Source organism: Lucilia sericata, unplaced genomic scaffold (assembly GCF_015586225.1).
Source record: "Lucilia sericata isolate MDLA Ls3-8-SP2 unplaced genomic scaffold, ASM1558622v1 Contig003420F_arrow, whole genome shotgun sequence".
Lineage (NCBI taxonomy): Eukaryota > Metazoa > Arthropoda > Insecta > Diptera > Calliphoridae > Lucilia > Lucilia sericata.
In genome coordinates, this window is record NW_023996867.1 from 17,879 (window position 1) to 30,918 (window position 13,040).

The following is a 13,040-nucleotide window of genomic DNA, read 5'->3' on the forward strand; positions in this document are numbered from 1 at the left end:
AGACTCGACTATAGACTAGACTATAGACTCGACTATAGACTAGACTATAGACTCGACTGTAGAATAGACTATAGACTCGACTATAGACTAGACTAGAGACTCGACTATAGTCGAGTCTATAGTCTATTCTACAGTCGAGTCTATAGTCTAGTCTATAGTCGAGTCTATAGTCTAGTCTATAGTCGAGTCTATATCTAGTCTGTATCTAGTCCATAGTCGAGTCTATAGTCTATTCTATAGTCGAGTCTATAGTCTAGTCTATAGTCGAGTCTATAGTCTAGTCTATAGTCGAGTCTATTGTCTAGTCTATAGGCTAGTCTATAGTCTAGTCTATAGTCTAGTCTATAGTCTAGTCTGTAGTCTAGTCTATAGTCTAGTCTGTAGTCTAGTATATAGTCTAGTCTATAGTATAGTCTATAGTCTAGTCTATAGTCTAGTCTATAGTCTAGTCTATAGTCTAGTCTATAGTCTAGTCTATAGTCTAGTCTATAGTCTAGTCTATAGTCTAGTCTATAGTCTAGTCTATAGTCTAGTCTATAGTCTAGTCTATAGTCTAGTCTATAGTCTAGTCTATAGTCTAGTCTATAGTCTAGTCTATAGTCAAGACTATAGTCTATAGTCTAGTCTATAGTCAAGACTATAGTCTAGTCTATAGTCTAGTCTATAGTCAAGACTATCTATAGTCTAGTCTATAGTCAAGACTATAGTCTAGTCTATAGTCTAGTCTATAGTCTAGTCTATAGTCAAGACTATAGTCTAGTCTATAGTCTAGTCTATAGTCTAGTCTTTAGTATAGACTATAGTCTAGTCCATAGTGTAGTCTATATCTAGTCTACAGTCTGGTATATAGTCTATTCAATAGTCTAGTCTATAATTTATAGTGTAATCTTTAGTCTAGTCTATAATTTATAGTATAGTCTATAATTTATAGTCTAGTCTATAGTCTTGTCTATAGTCTTGTCTATAGTCTAGTCTATAGTCTAGTCTATAGTCTAGTCTATAGTCTAGTCTATAGTCTAGTCTATAGTCTAGTCTATAGTCTAGTCTATAGTCTAGTCTATAGTCTAGTCTATAGTCTAGTCTATAGTCTAGTCTATAGTCTAGTCTATAGTCTAGTCTATAGTCTAGTGTATAGTCTAGTTTATAGTCTAGTCTATAGTCTAGTTTATAGTCTAGTCTATAGTTTAGTCTATAGTCTAGTCTATAGTCTAGTATATAGTCTAGTCTATAGTCTAGTCTATAGTCGTCTATAGTCTATTCTATAGTCTATTCTATAGTCTGGTATTTAGTGTATAGTATAGTCTGTAGTCCAGTCTGTAGTCTAGTCTGTAGTCTAGTCTGTAATCTAGTCTATAGTTTTAGTATATAGTGTAGTCTATAGTTTAGTATATAGTCTAGTCTATAGTTTAGTATATAGTCTAGTCTATAGTATATTATGTAGTCTAGTCCATATCTATATTCTATAGTGTGTAGTCTATAGTCTAATGTATAGTCTAGTTTAGTCTTGTCCACAGTCTAGTCTGTAGTATAGCCTGTATTCTAGTCTATAATCTAATCTGTAGCCTAAATACTATTAAAAACTAATTAAAAATCGTTTACCAACTTACATTATTACTTGTCTGTCTGAGTGGTGGTGGCGGTGCCGGGCATGTTCTGTGCGGAGGCAATGGTGGTGCATTGATGGGTCCCCCATTCAATATAATGGGCTTCGGTGATTTATTACTGCTTAAAGGGCTACTCGTTGTTTTCGTTGTCGTAGAAGGTGGAGGTGGTGGTGGAGGAGTTGAAGTTTACACCCGAACGGAATTGATCTCTTAAAGCAGACACACTGTTCGTAGACGAAGAAGTGGAGGGTGGTTGGGTCGATGAGGGTGATGAGGAAATGCTAGCCTGTGAAATGAGAGCAGTGTTAACGGCACTTATGGGACCAGCGGCATTCGATGATGATACAGAAGTAGATGAGAGATTTAAATTTGAATTGGAAGTACTTGCCGGGCTGGTGTAGGGGGTGGTGGTGCTTAACGCTGGGAGGTTTGGGAGGAGCCACAGTAGGGCGACCTAAGGTAATAGAAACCAACATGAATATTAAAAATTTATCGTTTATTTTAAGAAGTTCAAACTTACCAAGGGCGGTTGTGGTGCTGTGCGTAAACCTGAATTAATGGCCTCCTGTGATTGGGCAAAAGGTGTGCGCATAGTACCAAAAATGCTGTTGTGTGGGAAATACTATACCTCCTACTTCAGTATTAGCGCTTATAGGGGGTGATCTGTTAAAAGAAAATTAAAATCACGAAAAAAACATTAAAAATATAAAAAAAATTCATAGATATTTTTTATACTACAAGACCAGGATTATTTAGCCAAATTAAAAAAGCCTCAATTTAAAACCAATTAGTTTTTCATAATTTTAGTCAAAATAAAAATTAGTTACCAAATTATTTTTGTTTAAAAGCTTATAAATTACAAAATATTTAACTATTATTATAATTAATATTTGGTTTAGGTTTTTTTAGGAATGATTAGATATTGGTGTAGATTAGGTTTTATTTGAAGGTGATTGATATGTTAAAAGCTCTTGTTTTTGTAATAAAGTAAGCATTTTTTATAGGCGAGATATGTTTATGAGAGTGAGAGAGAAAGAGAGAAAAATGTTTATAAAATTGTAGTTTTGTTTCTTATATACCTTGGCGATTTCATACTATGATGACGAGCTACACCCGGTCTTTGACCATTATTAGCCAAAGCCAATTTTTGCAAACCTGGTGGTTTGGGGGCAAAATTTGGTTTGCCATGATTTGGTTTCAACGTTGGCAATGGTGATTTAGTGGGTGGTGAGGGTGAAGCTGAGGCCGATGGGACTGACTGTGTTGGTGGTATTATCAATAATACCATTACTATTATAACTACTATTGCCACCACTATTACCAGTACCACCACCAAATAGTGTTGATCTATTGGGTGCTAAATTACGCAATGATCACCAGATGCAACCGATGATGTGACCAATGACGACGACGATGATGACGATAAGCTGTTGTTGCTGTGGCTGTTGTTGTTCATATGGTTTATAGTGTTTTGGGAATTTATGGATGTTGTTGATGTTGTTGTATTATTATTATTGTTGTTGTTATTATTATTTACAAATACATTATTATTCCCTAAAGTCATACTGTTGAAAACGGAAAAAAATCGAAAAGAAAAAGAAATCAAATAAACAAACATAAAATATACTAAAAATAAAAATAATTTTACAACAAAATTTTAATAAACCAATTTTTTTTTTGAAATTATATTATAACTAACAAAAAAAAAAAAAAAAAAAACATTTCAATAATTTAGTTTATAGTGGATTTAATTTAGTTTATATTCTAGTCTATAGTCTAGTCCCTAATATAGTCTATAGTCTAGTATATAGTCTAGTATATAGTCTAGTCTATAGTCTAGTCTATAGTCTAGTCTGTAGTCTAGTCTATAGTCTAGTCTGTAGTCTAGTCTATAGTCTAGTCTATAGTCTAGTCTATAGTCTAGTCTATAGTCTAGTATATAGTCTGTCTATAGTCCAGTCTATAGTTAAATCTATTGTTTATAGTCTAATCCATAGCCTAGTCTTTAGTCTAGTCTAATCTATCGTCTATTCTACAGTCTAGTCTATAGTCGAGTTTATAGGCTAGTCTATATTCTAGTCTATAGTCTAGTTTATATGCTAGTCTATAGTCTAGTCTATAGTCTAGTCTATAGTCTAGTCTATAATCTAGCCTAAGTCTAGTCTATGGTCTAGTCTATAGTTAAGTTTATAGTCTAGTCTAAAGTCTAGTCTATAGTCTAATCCATAGTCTAGTCTATAGTCTAGTCTTATAGTCTAGTCTATAGTCTAGTCTATAGTCAAGTCTATAGTCTAGTCTGTAGTCTAGTTTCTATAGTCTAGTCTATAGTCTAGTCTATAGTCTAGTCTATAGTCTAGTCTATATCTATAGTCTAGTCTATAGTCTAGTCTATAGTCTATTCTATAGTCTAGTCTATAGTCTAGTCTATTAGCCTAGTCTATAGTCTAGTCTATAGTCTAGTCTATAGTCTAGTCTATAGTCTAGTCTAGTCTATAGTCTAGTCTATAGTCTAGTCTATAGTCAGTCTATAGTCTAGTTCTATAGTCTAGTCTATAGTCTAGTCTATAGTCTAGTCTATAGTCTAGTCTATAGTCTAGTCTATAGTCTAGTCTATAGTCTAGTCTTAGTCTAGTCTAGTCTAGTCTATAGTCTAGTCTATAGTCTAGTCTATAGTCTAGTCTATAGTCTAGTCATAGTCTAGTCTATAGTCTAGTCTATAGTCTAGTCTATAGTCTATTCTATAGTCTAGTCTATAGTCTAGTCTATAGTCTATTCTATTAGTCTATTCTATAGTCTAGTCTTCTAGTCTAGTCTATAGTCTAGTCTATAGTCTAGTCTATAGTTTAGTCTATAGTCTATTCTATAGTCTAGTCTATAGTCTAGTCTATAGTCTAGTCTATAGTCTAGTCTATAGTCTAGTCTATAGTCTAGTCTATAGTCTAGTCTATAGTCTAGTCTATAGTCTAGTCTATAGTCTAGTCTATAGTCTAGTCTATAGTCTAGTCTATAGTCTAGTCTATAGTCTATGTCTATAGTCTAGTCTATAGTCTAGTCTATAGTCTAGTCTATAGTCTAGTCTATAGTCTAGTCTATAGTCTAGTTCTATAGTCTAGTCTATAGTCTAGTCTAGTCTAGTCTAGTCTATCTAGTCTAGTCTATAGTCTAGTCTATAGTCTAGTCTATAGTCTAGTCTAGTCTAGTCTATAGTCTAGTCTATAGTCTAGTCTATAGTCTAGTCTATAGTCTATAGTCGTAGTCTATAGTCTAGTATAGTAGTCTAAGTCTATTATATAGTCTAGTCTAGTCTAGTCTATAGTTATTCTATAGGTCTAGTCTATAGTCTAGTCTATAGTCTATTCTATAGTCGATTCTATAGTCTAGTCTATAGTCTAGTCTATAGTCTAGTCTATAGTCTAGTATATAGTCTATTCTATAGTCTATTTCTATAGTCTATTCTATAGTCTATTCTGTAGTCTATAGCCTAGTCCTGTCTATAATCTAGTCCATTTTTTAATCTATATTAAATTTAATGTTAATTAAATTTTTGTAGAATATTCTTTGGCTTTTCCACTCAACCAACCAGTATAACTCTAATAATAATGTTCACCGATCTAAACTGTCAACAAATATCTTTGTTTAACAAAATACTTTTTTCCATATTTTCATAAATATACAAAAAAAAAAAATGCAAAAGAAAATAAAGTTGAATAAAGTAATTGAAATGAAATGAATATTTATAACGAAATTATACAATTTAAATAGTACACATATACAAACATATTTAAATGTTTATAGTAACTGTATGCATGTATGTACATTTTTAAATAATAATTAATAACCAAACAAAATGATGAATAATTCTTTCTTTAAAGTACATTATAAATATTAAAAAATAATATATATTTAACAACAACAGAAAAAAACCTACACTACTTATATGTCTCAAATATATATATGTATTTATGTATATATCCGAAAAATGTAATGAGAAAGTCTAGAGAGATAGATAAAGAACAAAAAAAAAAAATAGAAAGATATTGAAGTTGAAATGTACTTACTTCAAATTGGCCGCTTTGCTTCGAACACTACCGCCCGTATTGATTTTATCCATAAATTTATCGGATATTGTAGGTGGTGGCGGTGGTGGTGATTGTTTTGTTGAAGAAGCTTCATTATTGGAAAATATAAATGAACGTACATTTGTTTGAAGATCCATTGGTTTTATTCTTTTCTAGTAGAGAATCGGAAGTACTCTGGGAAGTAGAAAAGAAATACAAATGTAAACATTTTTTGTATAGCGAAAGACAAAACTTGACTTCAGACAATAGCCCATACAATAGACTAGACAATAGTCCAGGTTATATAAGAGTCTATAGTCAAAACTAGACAATAGACTAGGCTATAGACTAAACTATAGTCCAGACTTTAGACTAGACTATAGTATAGACTGGACTATAGGCAGACTATATAGTAGACTATAGCCCAGACTACAGAGTAGACTATAGTCGATACAATAGAGTAAACTTTACTCCAGACTATAGAGTAGACTATATTCCAGACTATAAACTAGACTATAGTCCAGAATATAGAACATACTATAGTCTAGACAATAGATTAGACTACAGACTTTAGACTAGGACTGTAGTCCAGTCTATAGGCAAGACTGTATTCAGAACATATATCTATAGTACAGACTATAGTCCACACTGTAGACTTGACTATAGCCCAAACTGTAGTATAGCCCAGACTTTAGACTAGATTATAGCGCAGACTATAGTCCAGACTACACAATAGACTATAGTATAGAATATAAACTAGACTATAGTATAGGCTATAACCTAGACTATAGTACAGGTTATAAACTATACTATAGTGTAGGCTATACACTAGACTATAGTCCAGAATATAGACTAGATTATGTTCTACACTATAGAATAAAGTGTAGTCCTGAATTTAGACTAGATTGTAGACTATAGTAAAGACTATAGACTAGACTATAGTGCAGACTATAGACTAGACTATAGACCAGATTATAGACTAGACTGTAATCCAGTCTGAATTTATACTATAACCCAAGCTTAGATTTAACTACAATCCGGACTATAGGCTATAATCCAGATTACAGACTAGACTATTATATTACAGATTAATCCAGAATATTGACTATAGGCCAGACTGTGGACTAGACTATAGAATAGGCTATTGTCAGAATCTAGACTAAAATATAGACTAGACCATAGCCCAGACTATAGACTAGACTATAGTCCAGACTATAGGCTTAACTATAGTCCAGACTAGAATATTGTCCAGGCTATAGACTATGCTGCTACCTATAGCTTGATCTTGATAACTTCACATACCGTTGATAAATTTTTAGGAGGCTGTGATGGTGGTTGTGTGGCGGTGGTCCTCTATTTGTTTTCAAATTAGCTTCGGTAGCATTGATATGTGTTTGAGGAGGTGGGTGGCGGTGGAGCTGTTGTTGTTGATGTTGGCTGTTGCAACTGTTGTTGCTTTTGACGTTTCAAAGTTAAATGTTTCGTTAGTTCAGCATTAAATCCAAAGGACCATTATTAGATGAAGCTGTAGTTGAGGTGTTATTAGATGATGGAGGACTATTACTGCGATTATTGGCAGACGTTGCCACGCTTGAGGCGGGTTGCTAAGAAATAAAGAAAAGTTAAATAAAATTTGATCTAAAGTTTTACAAGAAACGCATAAACTTACTTCTACTACCATTGACCGGTTTCAATTTCGGCATAGAGGTTAAACCCTCAAATAGACCACCCAATTTAGGGGCTCCATTGCCTATATTATTATTGTTATTGCTTATATTATTAGATCCCACAGTAGTTTGACGTTTAGGTGAACCACCATCACATATTTTACCCGCCAAGGCAGGAACACTTTTGTCTACCGTTGTGGTTTTCTTTAATTTTGTACCCTTTTGTATGGATTGTAATAATGCAGAACGGGGATCAGCACCGCCGGCAGCACCTCCGCCCAATTTTAAACCACCCATTGTAGGTGGTGGAGGAGGACCTGGTGGTGGTGGCGGACCCGGGGGAGGGGGGTATAGCCATCTGTAATTAATGCAGAGAATAAAAATTAATATAAATTGTATTTGTTTTTTCAATTTCAATTAAACTTAATAAATACTTGTTTTTTATTGTAATTTCTTAATAATCTCATGGTTTTAGTTCCATAAAGTGTTTAAACTTTAAAGTAATTCTTCTTAATAACATGTGCTTGCTTTAGTTTTAGTTTTAAGACTGATTTAAGTTATAATTTTTTATTTTTACAAATTCAATAAAATATTTTTTTTTTAACTTTTTTATTGATTTACTATTAGAAGAGAAATAAGCCTACGCATTTATTACTTTAGTAAAGCTATTATTTATTAGAATTTATTTGCATTATAACTCATTATAGTTTTATTTTATGTTTCTTTTTTTTTGTTAACAGTGTAATGTAGCAGAAATGACACCAGTTTTAGATATTTAAGTTTTAAATCTATATACTTTTTAAAGATTGTTTATATAAAACTATTGTTACTCTGTGTATTATTATTTTTATCTACCTACAGTTTCATCAATTGGTTTGGCCACCAAATGCAAAGAAATTACAATTGTGGAGAAATAAAATCTCTTGTCAAATACAAATCAAAACCTACACTTTTTTCTTTCTATATTTTTCGTGAGCCCATGAAATGAAATGTTTAAAACAGTAACGAATTGCTTTGTGTATGTGTTTGTTTAACAATTAATTAATTTGTTTTTAACACTTGGCAAGTTAACAAATTTCGCTTTATTTAGAAGTGTAGGGTATTAAGAAACTGTGGTTATAAAATAAAAAAGTAAATGGTGGTGAATTATGACAACTTTAGGATAGTTGGATAATCGAAATATCGAACTATTCTGTCTTCTGTCTATCTGTATCTATCTATCTATATCTATCTAGATCTATCTATTATCGATCGAGCGAGCGAGCGAGCGAGCGAGCGAGCGAGCGAGCGAGCGAGCGAGCGAGCGAGCGAGCGAGCGAGCGAGCGAGCGAGAGAGCGAGCGAGAGCGAGCGAGCGAGCGAGCGAGAGAGCGAGCGAGCGAGCGCGAGCGAGCGAGCGAGCGAGAGCGAGCGAGAGAGCGAGCGAGCGAGCGAGCGAGCTAGCGAGCGAGGAGCGAGCGAGCGAGCTATCTATCTATCTATCTATCTATCTATCTATCTATCTATCGATCTATCATCTATCAGATCTATCTATCTATCTATAGAGCTATCTAGCTATCTATCTATCTATATCTATCTATCTATCTATCTATCATCTAGTCTTTAGTCTAGTCTTTAGTCTAGTCTTTAGTCTAGTCTATAGTCTAGTCTATAGTCTAGTCTATAGTCTAGTCTAGTCTATAGTCTAGTCTATAGTCTAGTCTATAGTCTAGTCTATAGTCTAGTCTATAGTCTAGTCTATAGTCTAGTCTATAGTCTAGTCTATAGTCTAGTCTATAGTCTAGTCTATAGTCTAGTCTATAGTCTAGTCTATAGTCTAGTCTATAGTCTAGTCTATAGTCTAGTCTATAGTCTAGTCTATAGTCTAGTCTATAGTCTAGTCTATAGTCTAGTCTATAGTCTAGTCTATAGTCTAGTCTAGTCTATAGTCTAGTCTATAGTCTAGTCTATAGATTCTATAGTCTGGTCTATAGTCAAGTCTATAGTCTAGCCTATAGTCTAGTCTATAGTCTAGCCTATAGTCTAGTCTATAGCCTAGTCTATAGTCTAGTCTATAGTCTAGTCTATAGTCTAGTCTATAGTCTAGTCTATAGTCTAGTCTATAGTCTAGTTTGTAGTCTAGTCTATAGTCTAGTTTATAGTCTAGTCTATAGTCTAGTCTATAGTCTAGTCTATAGTCTAGTCTATAGTATAGTCTATAGTCTAGTCTATAGTCTAGTCTATAGTCTAGTCTATAGTCTAGTCTATAGTCTAGTCTATAGTCTAGTCTATAGTCTAGTCTATAGTCTAGTCTATAGTCTAGTCTATAGTCTAGTCTATAGTCTAGTCTATAGTCTAGTCTATAGTCTAGTCTATAGTCTAGTCTATAGTCTAGTCTATAGTCTAGTCTATAGTCTAGTCTATAGTCTAGTCTATAGTCTAGTCTATAGTCTAGTCTATAGTCTAGTCTATAGTCTAGTCTATAGTCTAGTCTATAGTCTAGTCTATAGTCTAGTCTATAGTCTAGTCTATAGTCTAGTCTATAGTCTAGCCTATAGTCTAGTCTATAGTTAGTCTAGTCTATAGTCTAGTCTATAGCCTAGTCTATAGTCTAGTCTATAGTCTAGTCTATAGTCTAGTCTATAGTCTAGTCTATAGTCTAGTTTATAGTCTAGTCTATAGTCTAGTTTATAGTCTAGTCTATAGTCTAGTTTATAGTCTAGTCTATAGGCTAGTCTATAGTCTAGTCTATAGTCTAGTCTATAGTCTAGTCTATAGTCTAGTCTATAGTAGTCTATAGTCTATTCTATAGGCTAGTCTATAGTCTAGTCTATAGTCTAGTCTATAGTCTAGTCTATAGTCTAGTCTATAGTTTAGCTTATATTCTAGTCTATACTTTTTACTACGGTAGTTTACTATGTAGTCAAGCCTGGAACAGTGTCTATATTTCTTCCGTTTCTTATTCTGTAGTGAATAAGTTTAATATCTTAAATTTTCCAATAACCTTTTGTGAGGACAAAAGCTTTTAAGTAAAAATGCGGAAATCTCAAAATTACTTATAAACAACTAAAAAAAAGTAACAAATTCTTAACAAGAATAAAAAAAGAATTGTCGGCTTTTATATAAATAAAATTACATACACTTAAAATTAATAAACAAAATAAATTCATACAGAAAAAAAATAAAAAAAAACTCAACCTTAAAGCGTTGAAAAAATTATTCATAAAATCTTGAAAAGTATAGAGTAGATAATTAAGATTCTAAACACGTTGCAAGAGGCACAGGCATATAAAAGTGATTTTTTAAAATTGTTGATTTTTTATTATTCTAAAGTAAAAAATAAAATGATTTTATATTTGTTTATACACAAACCAAATAATAAAATGACAAACCGCTTACAAACGCAGTTCCAATACGAAAGAAATAACGAAATGAATCATGTATTTTTGCTGTTAATTGTAATAAAACAATTTAAATAACAAAATGAGCTTAAAGAAAAATGCAAATTTAGAATAATTCTGGAATGTAGAAAAAGGTATGAGGTTATGACAGAGAGAAAACTGTTATACAAAATATGTTTTGCAGAAAAAACTGTAATACACAAAACTGTAACACAAACTTTTAAATAGGAAAGTTTAACGGAAGGAACTGTTATACAGAAAAAACTATAGGAAATATTTCGATAGAAGAAAAGCTTTTTTTATAGAAAAAACTGTTATACAAAAATGTTTCTTTAGAAAGCTTGTTCTACACAAATTTTTATGTAGAAATAAGAATTATACAATAATTTTTCTATAGAAAACTCTGTTATACACAAAATTTTCTATAGAAAAAGATGTTACGCACAATTTTTATATAAAAAAAAATGTTATACACATATTATTCAATAGAAAAAACTGTTGTCCACAAATTTTTCTGTAGAAGAAATCGTTATACAGAAACTTTGTATAGAAAAGATTGCTATAAACACATTTTTCTAAAGAAAAACTGTTGTACACAAATTTTTCTATAGAAAAAACTGTTATACAGAAACATTTATATAGAAGAAACTGCTACAAACATTTTTCTATAGAAGAAAACCGTTATACAGAAACTTTTGTATAGAAAAGATTGCTATAAACACATTTTTCTAAAGAAAAACTGTTGTACACAAATTTTTCTATAGAAAAAAACTGTTATACAGAAACATTTATATAGAAGAAACTGCTACAAACATTTTTCTATAGAAAAACTGTTATACGGAATCTTTAGTATAGAAAAAACTGCTATACACACACTTTTCTATAGAAAAAAATATTATATAAAAATTTTTCTATAGAAATAAACTGTTATACAGAAATTTTTGTATAGAAAAAAACAGCTATACACACATTTGTCTATAGAAAAAAGAATTATATACAAATTTTTCTATAGAAAAAAGCTGTTATACAGAAACAATTGTATAGAAAAACTGCTATACACACATTTTTATATAGAAGAAATTATTATACTCAAATTTTCTATAGAAAAAAACTTATACAATTTTTTTTTTCAAAAAAAAAAAAACTGTTATACAGAATCTTTTGTATGAAAAATACTGCTATACACACATTTTTCTAAAGAAATACTGTTATAATATTTTTCTATAGAAAAAACTGTTATACACATATTTTCAATAGAAACAACTGTTTTACTAAAGAATAAACCGTAATTCGCCAAATTTTCTATAGAAAAGATGTATACATACTTTAATGTTTTATAGAAAAATTTTTCCATCGAAAATGTTCTATAGAAAAAGTTGTTATACACAAATGTTTCTATAGAAAAAGTTATTATACTCAAAATTTTCTGTAGAAAAATGTGTCATACACAAATTTTCTCTAGAAAAATCTTTTACACACAAATTTTTATAGAAAAACTGTTATAAGCTCAATTTTCAAAAGAAGAAACTGTTATACGCTAAGTTTTCTATGGAAAAATATGTTAAAAAACTAACAATTTTATAGAAAAATGTGTTGTAAAAAATATATTCTTGTATTAAATTATTTAAAACACTGATTTTATGTTAAAAATTAAAAAAAAAATATTTTAAATAAGTAAAATTTACCTTAATTATGTTAATAATTTAATTAATATTAAAATTTATTTAATATCAATAAACTTTAAACAATACAATTGTTTAATTTTTATATATTATAATTAAATTTTTCTTTTCAAAAAGATGAAACAAATAATAAAAAAACACCTTCAAGCTTTGGATATAAATTTTCAAGTGCAAAATTATTGTATAAATTTATCACTTTAATTAACAGATTAAAACTTCAAATACAAAATAAACTTTCTTTAAATGCATACTATTCGTTTTAATAACATTAAAATAATTTTTCATTTAAACACTTTCAAAATAAATTTTCTTTAATAAAACAGCAAAAAAAACTTATAAACCACACACGCACGTTAATTTACACAACACGTTTAATACGCTTTGTTTGTTGCAATATATTGAAAAACACCATTTAACTTATAAATTGTAAACCTAAAAATATTTTATTTTAAATAAAATTCAACAAGAGGAGAAGAAAACGTTGCGCATGCGATATTAATAAAAAAAGTATTAACTCTTGCTACTATTTTGTTTACAAAAAATATATCACAACAAAACTCTTTAACTAAAAGGAATGACTAGAAAATGTGAGAAAAAGAGACGAATAATAAAATGAGTCATTTAAAAAAAAAACATAGCGGGAGAGTGTA

General features: G+C 30.8%; 1 pseudogene; it reads right to left on the reverse strand.

The window, feature by feature from the left end:
• Positions 1-1,595: 1,595 nt before the first annotated feature.
• LOC119614793 lies at positions 1,596-7,687 on the reverse strand (annotated as a pseudogene).
• Between the last annotated feature and the right edge of the window lie 5,353 nt (positions 7,688-13,040).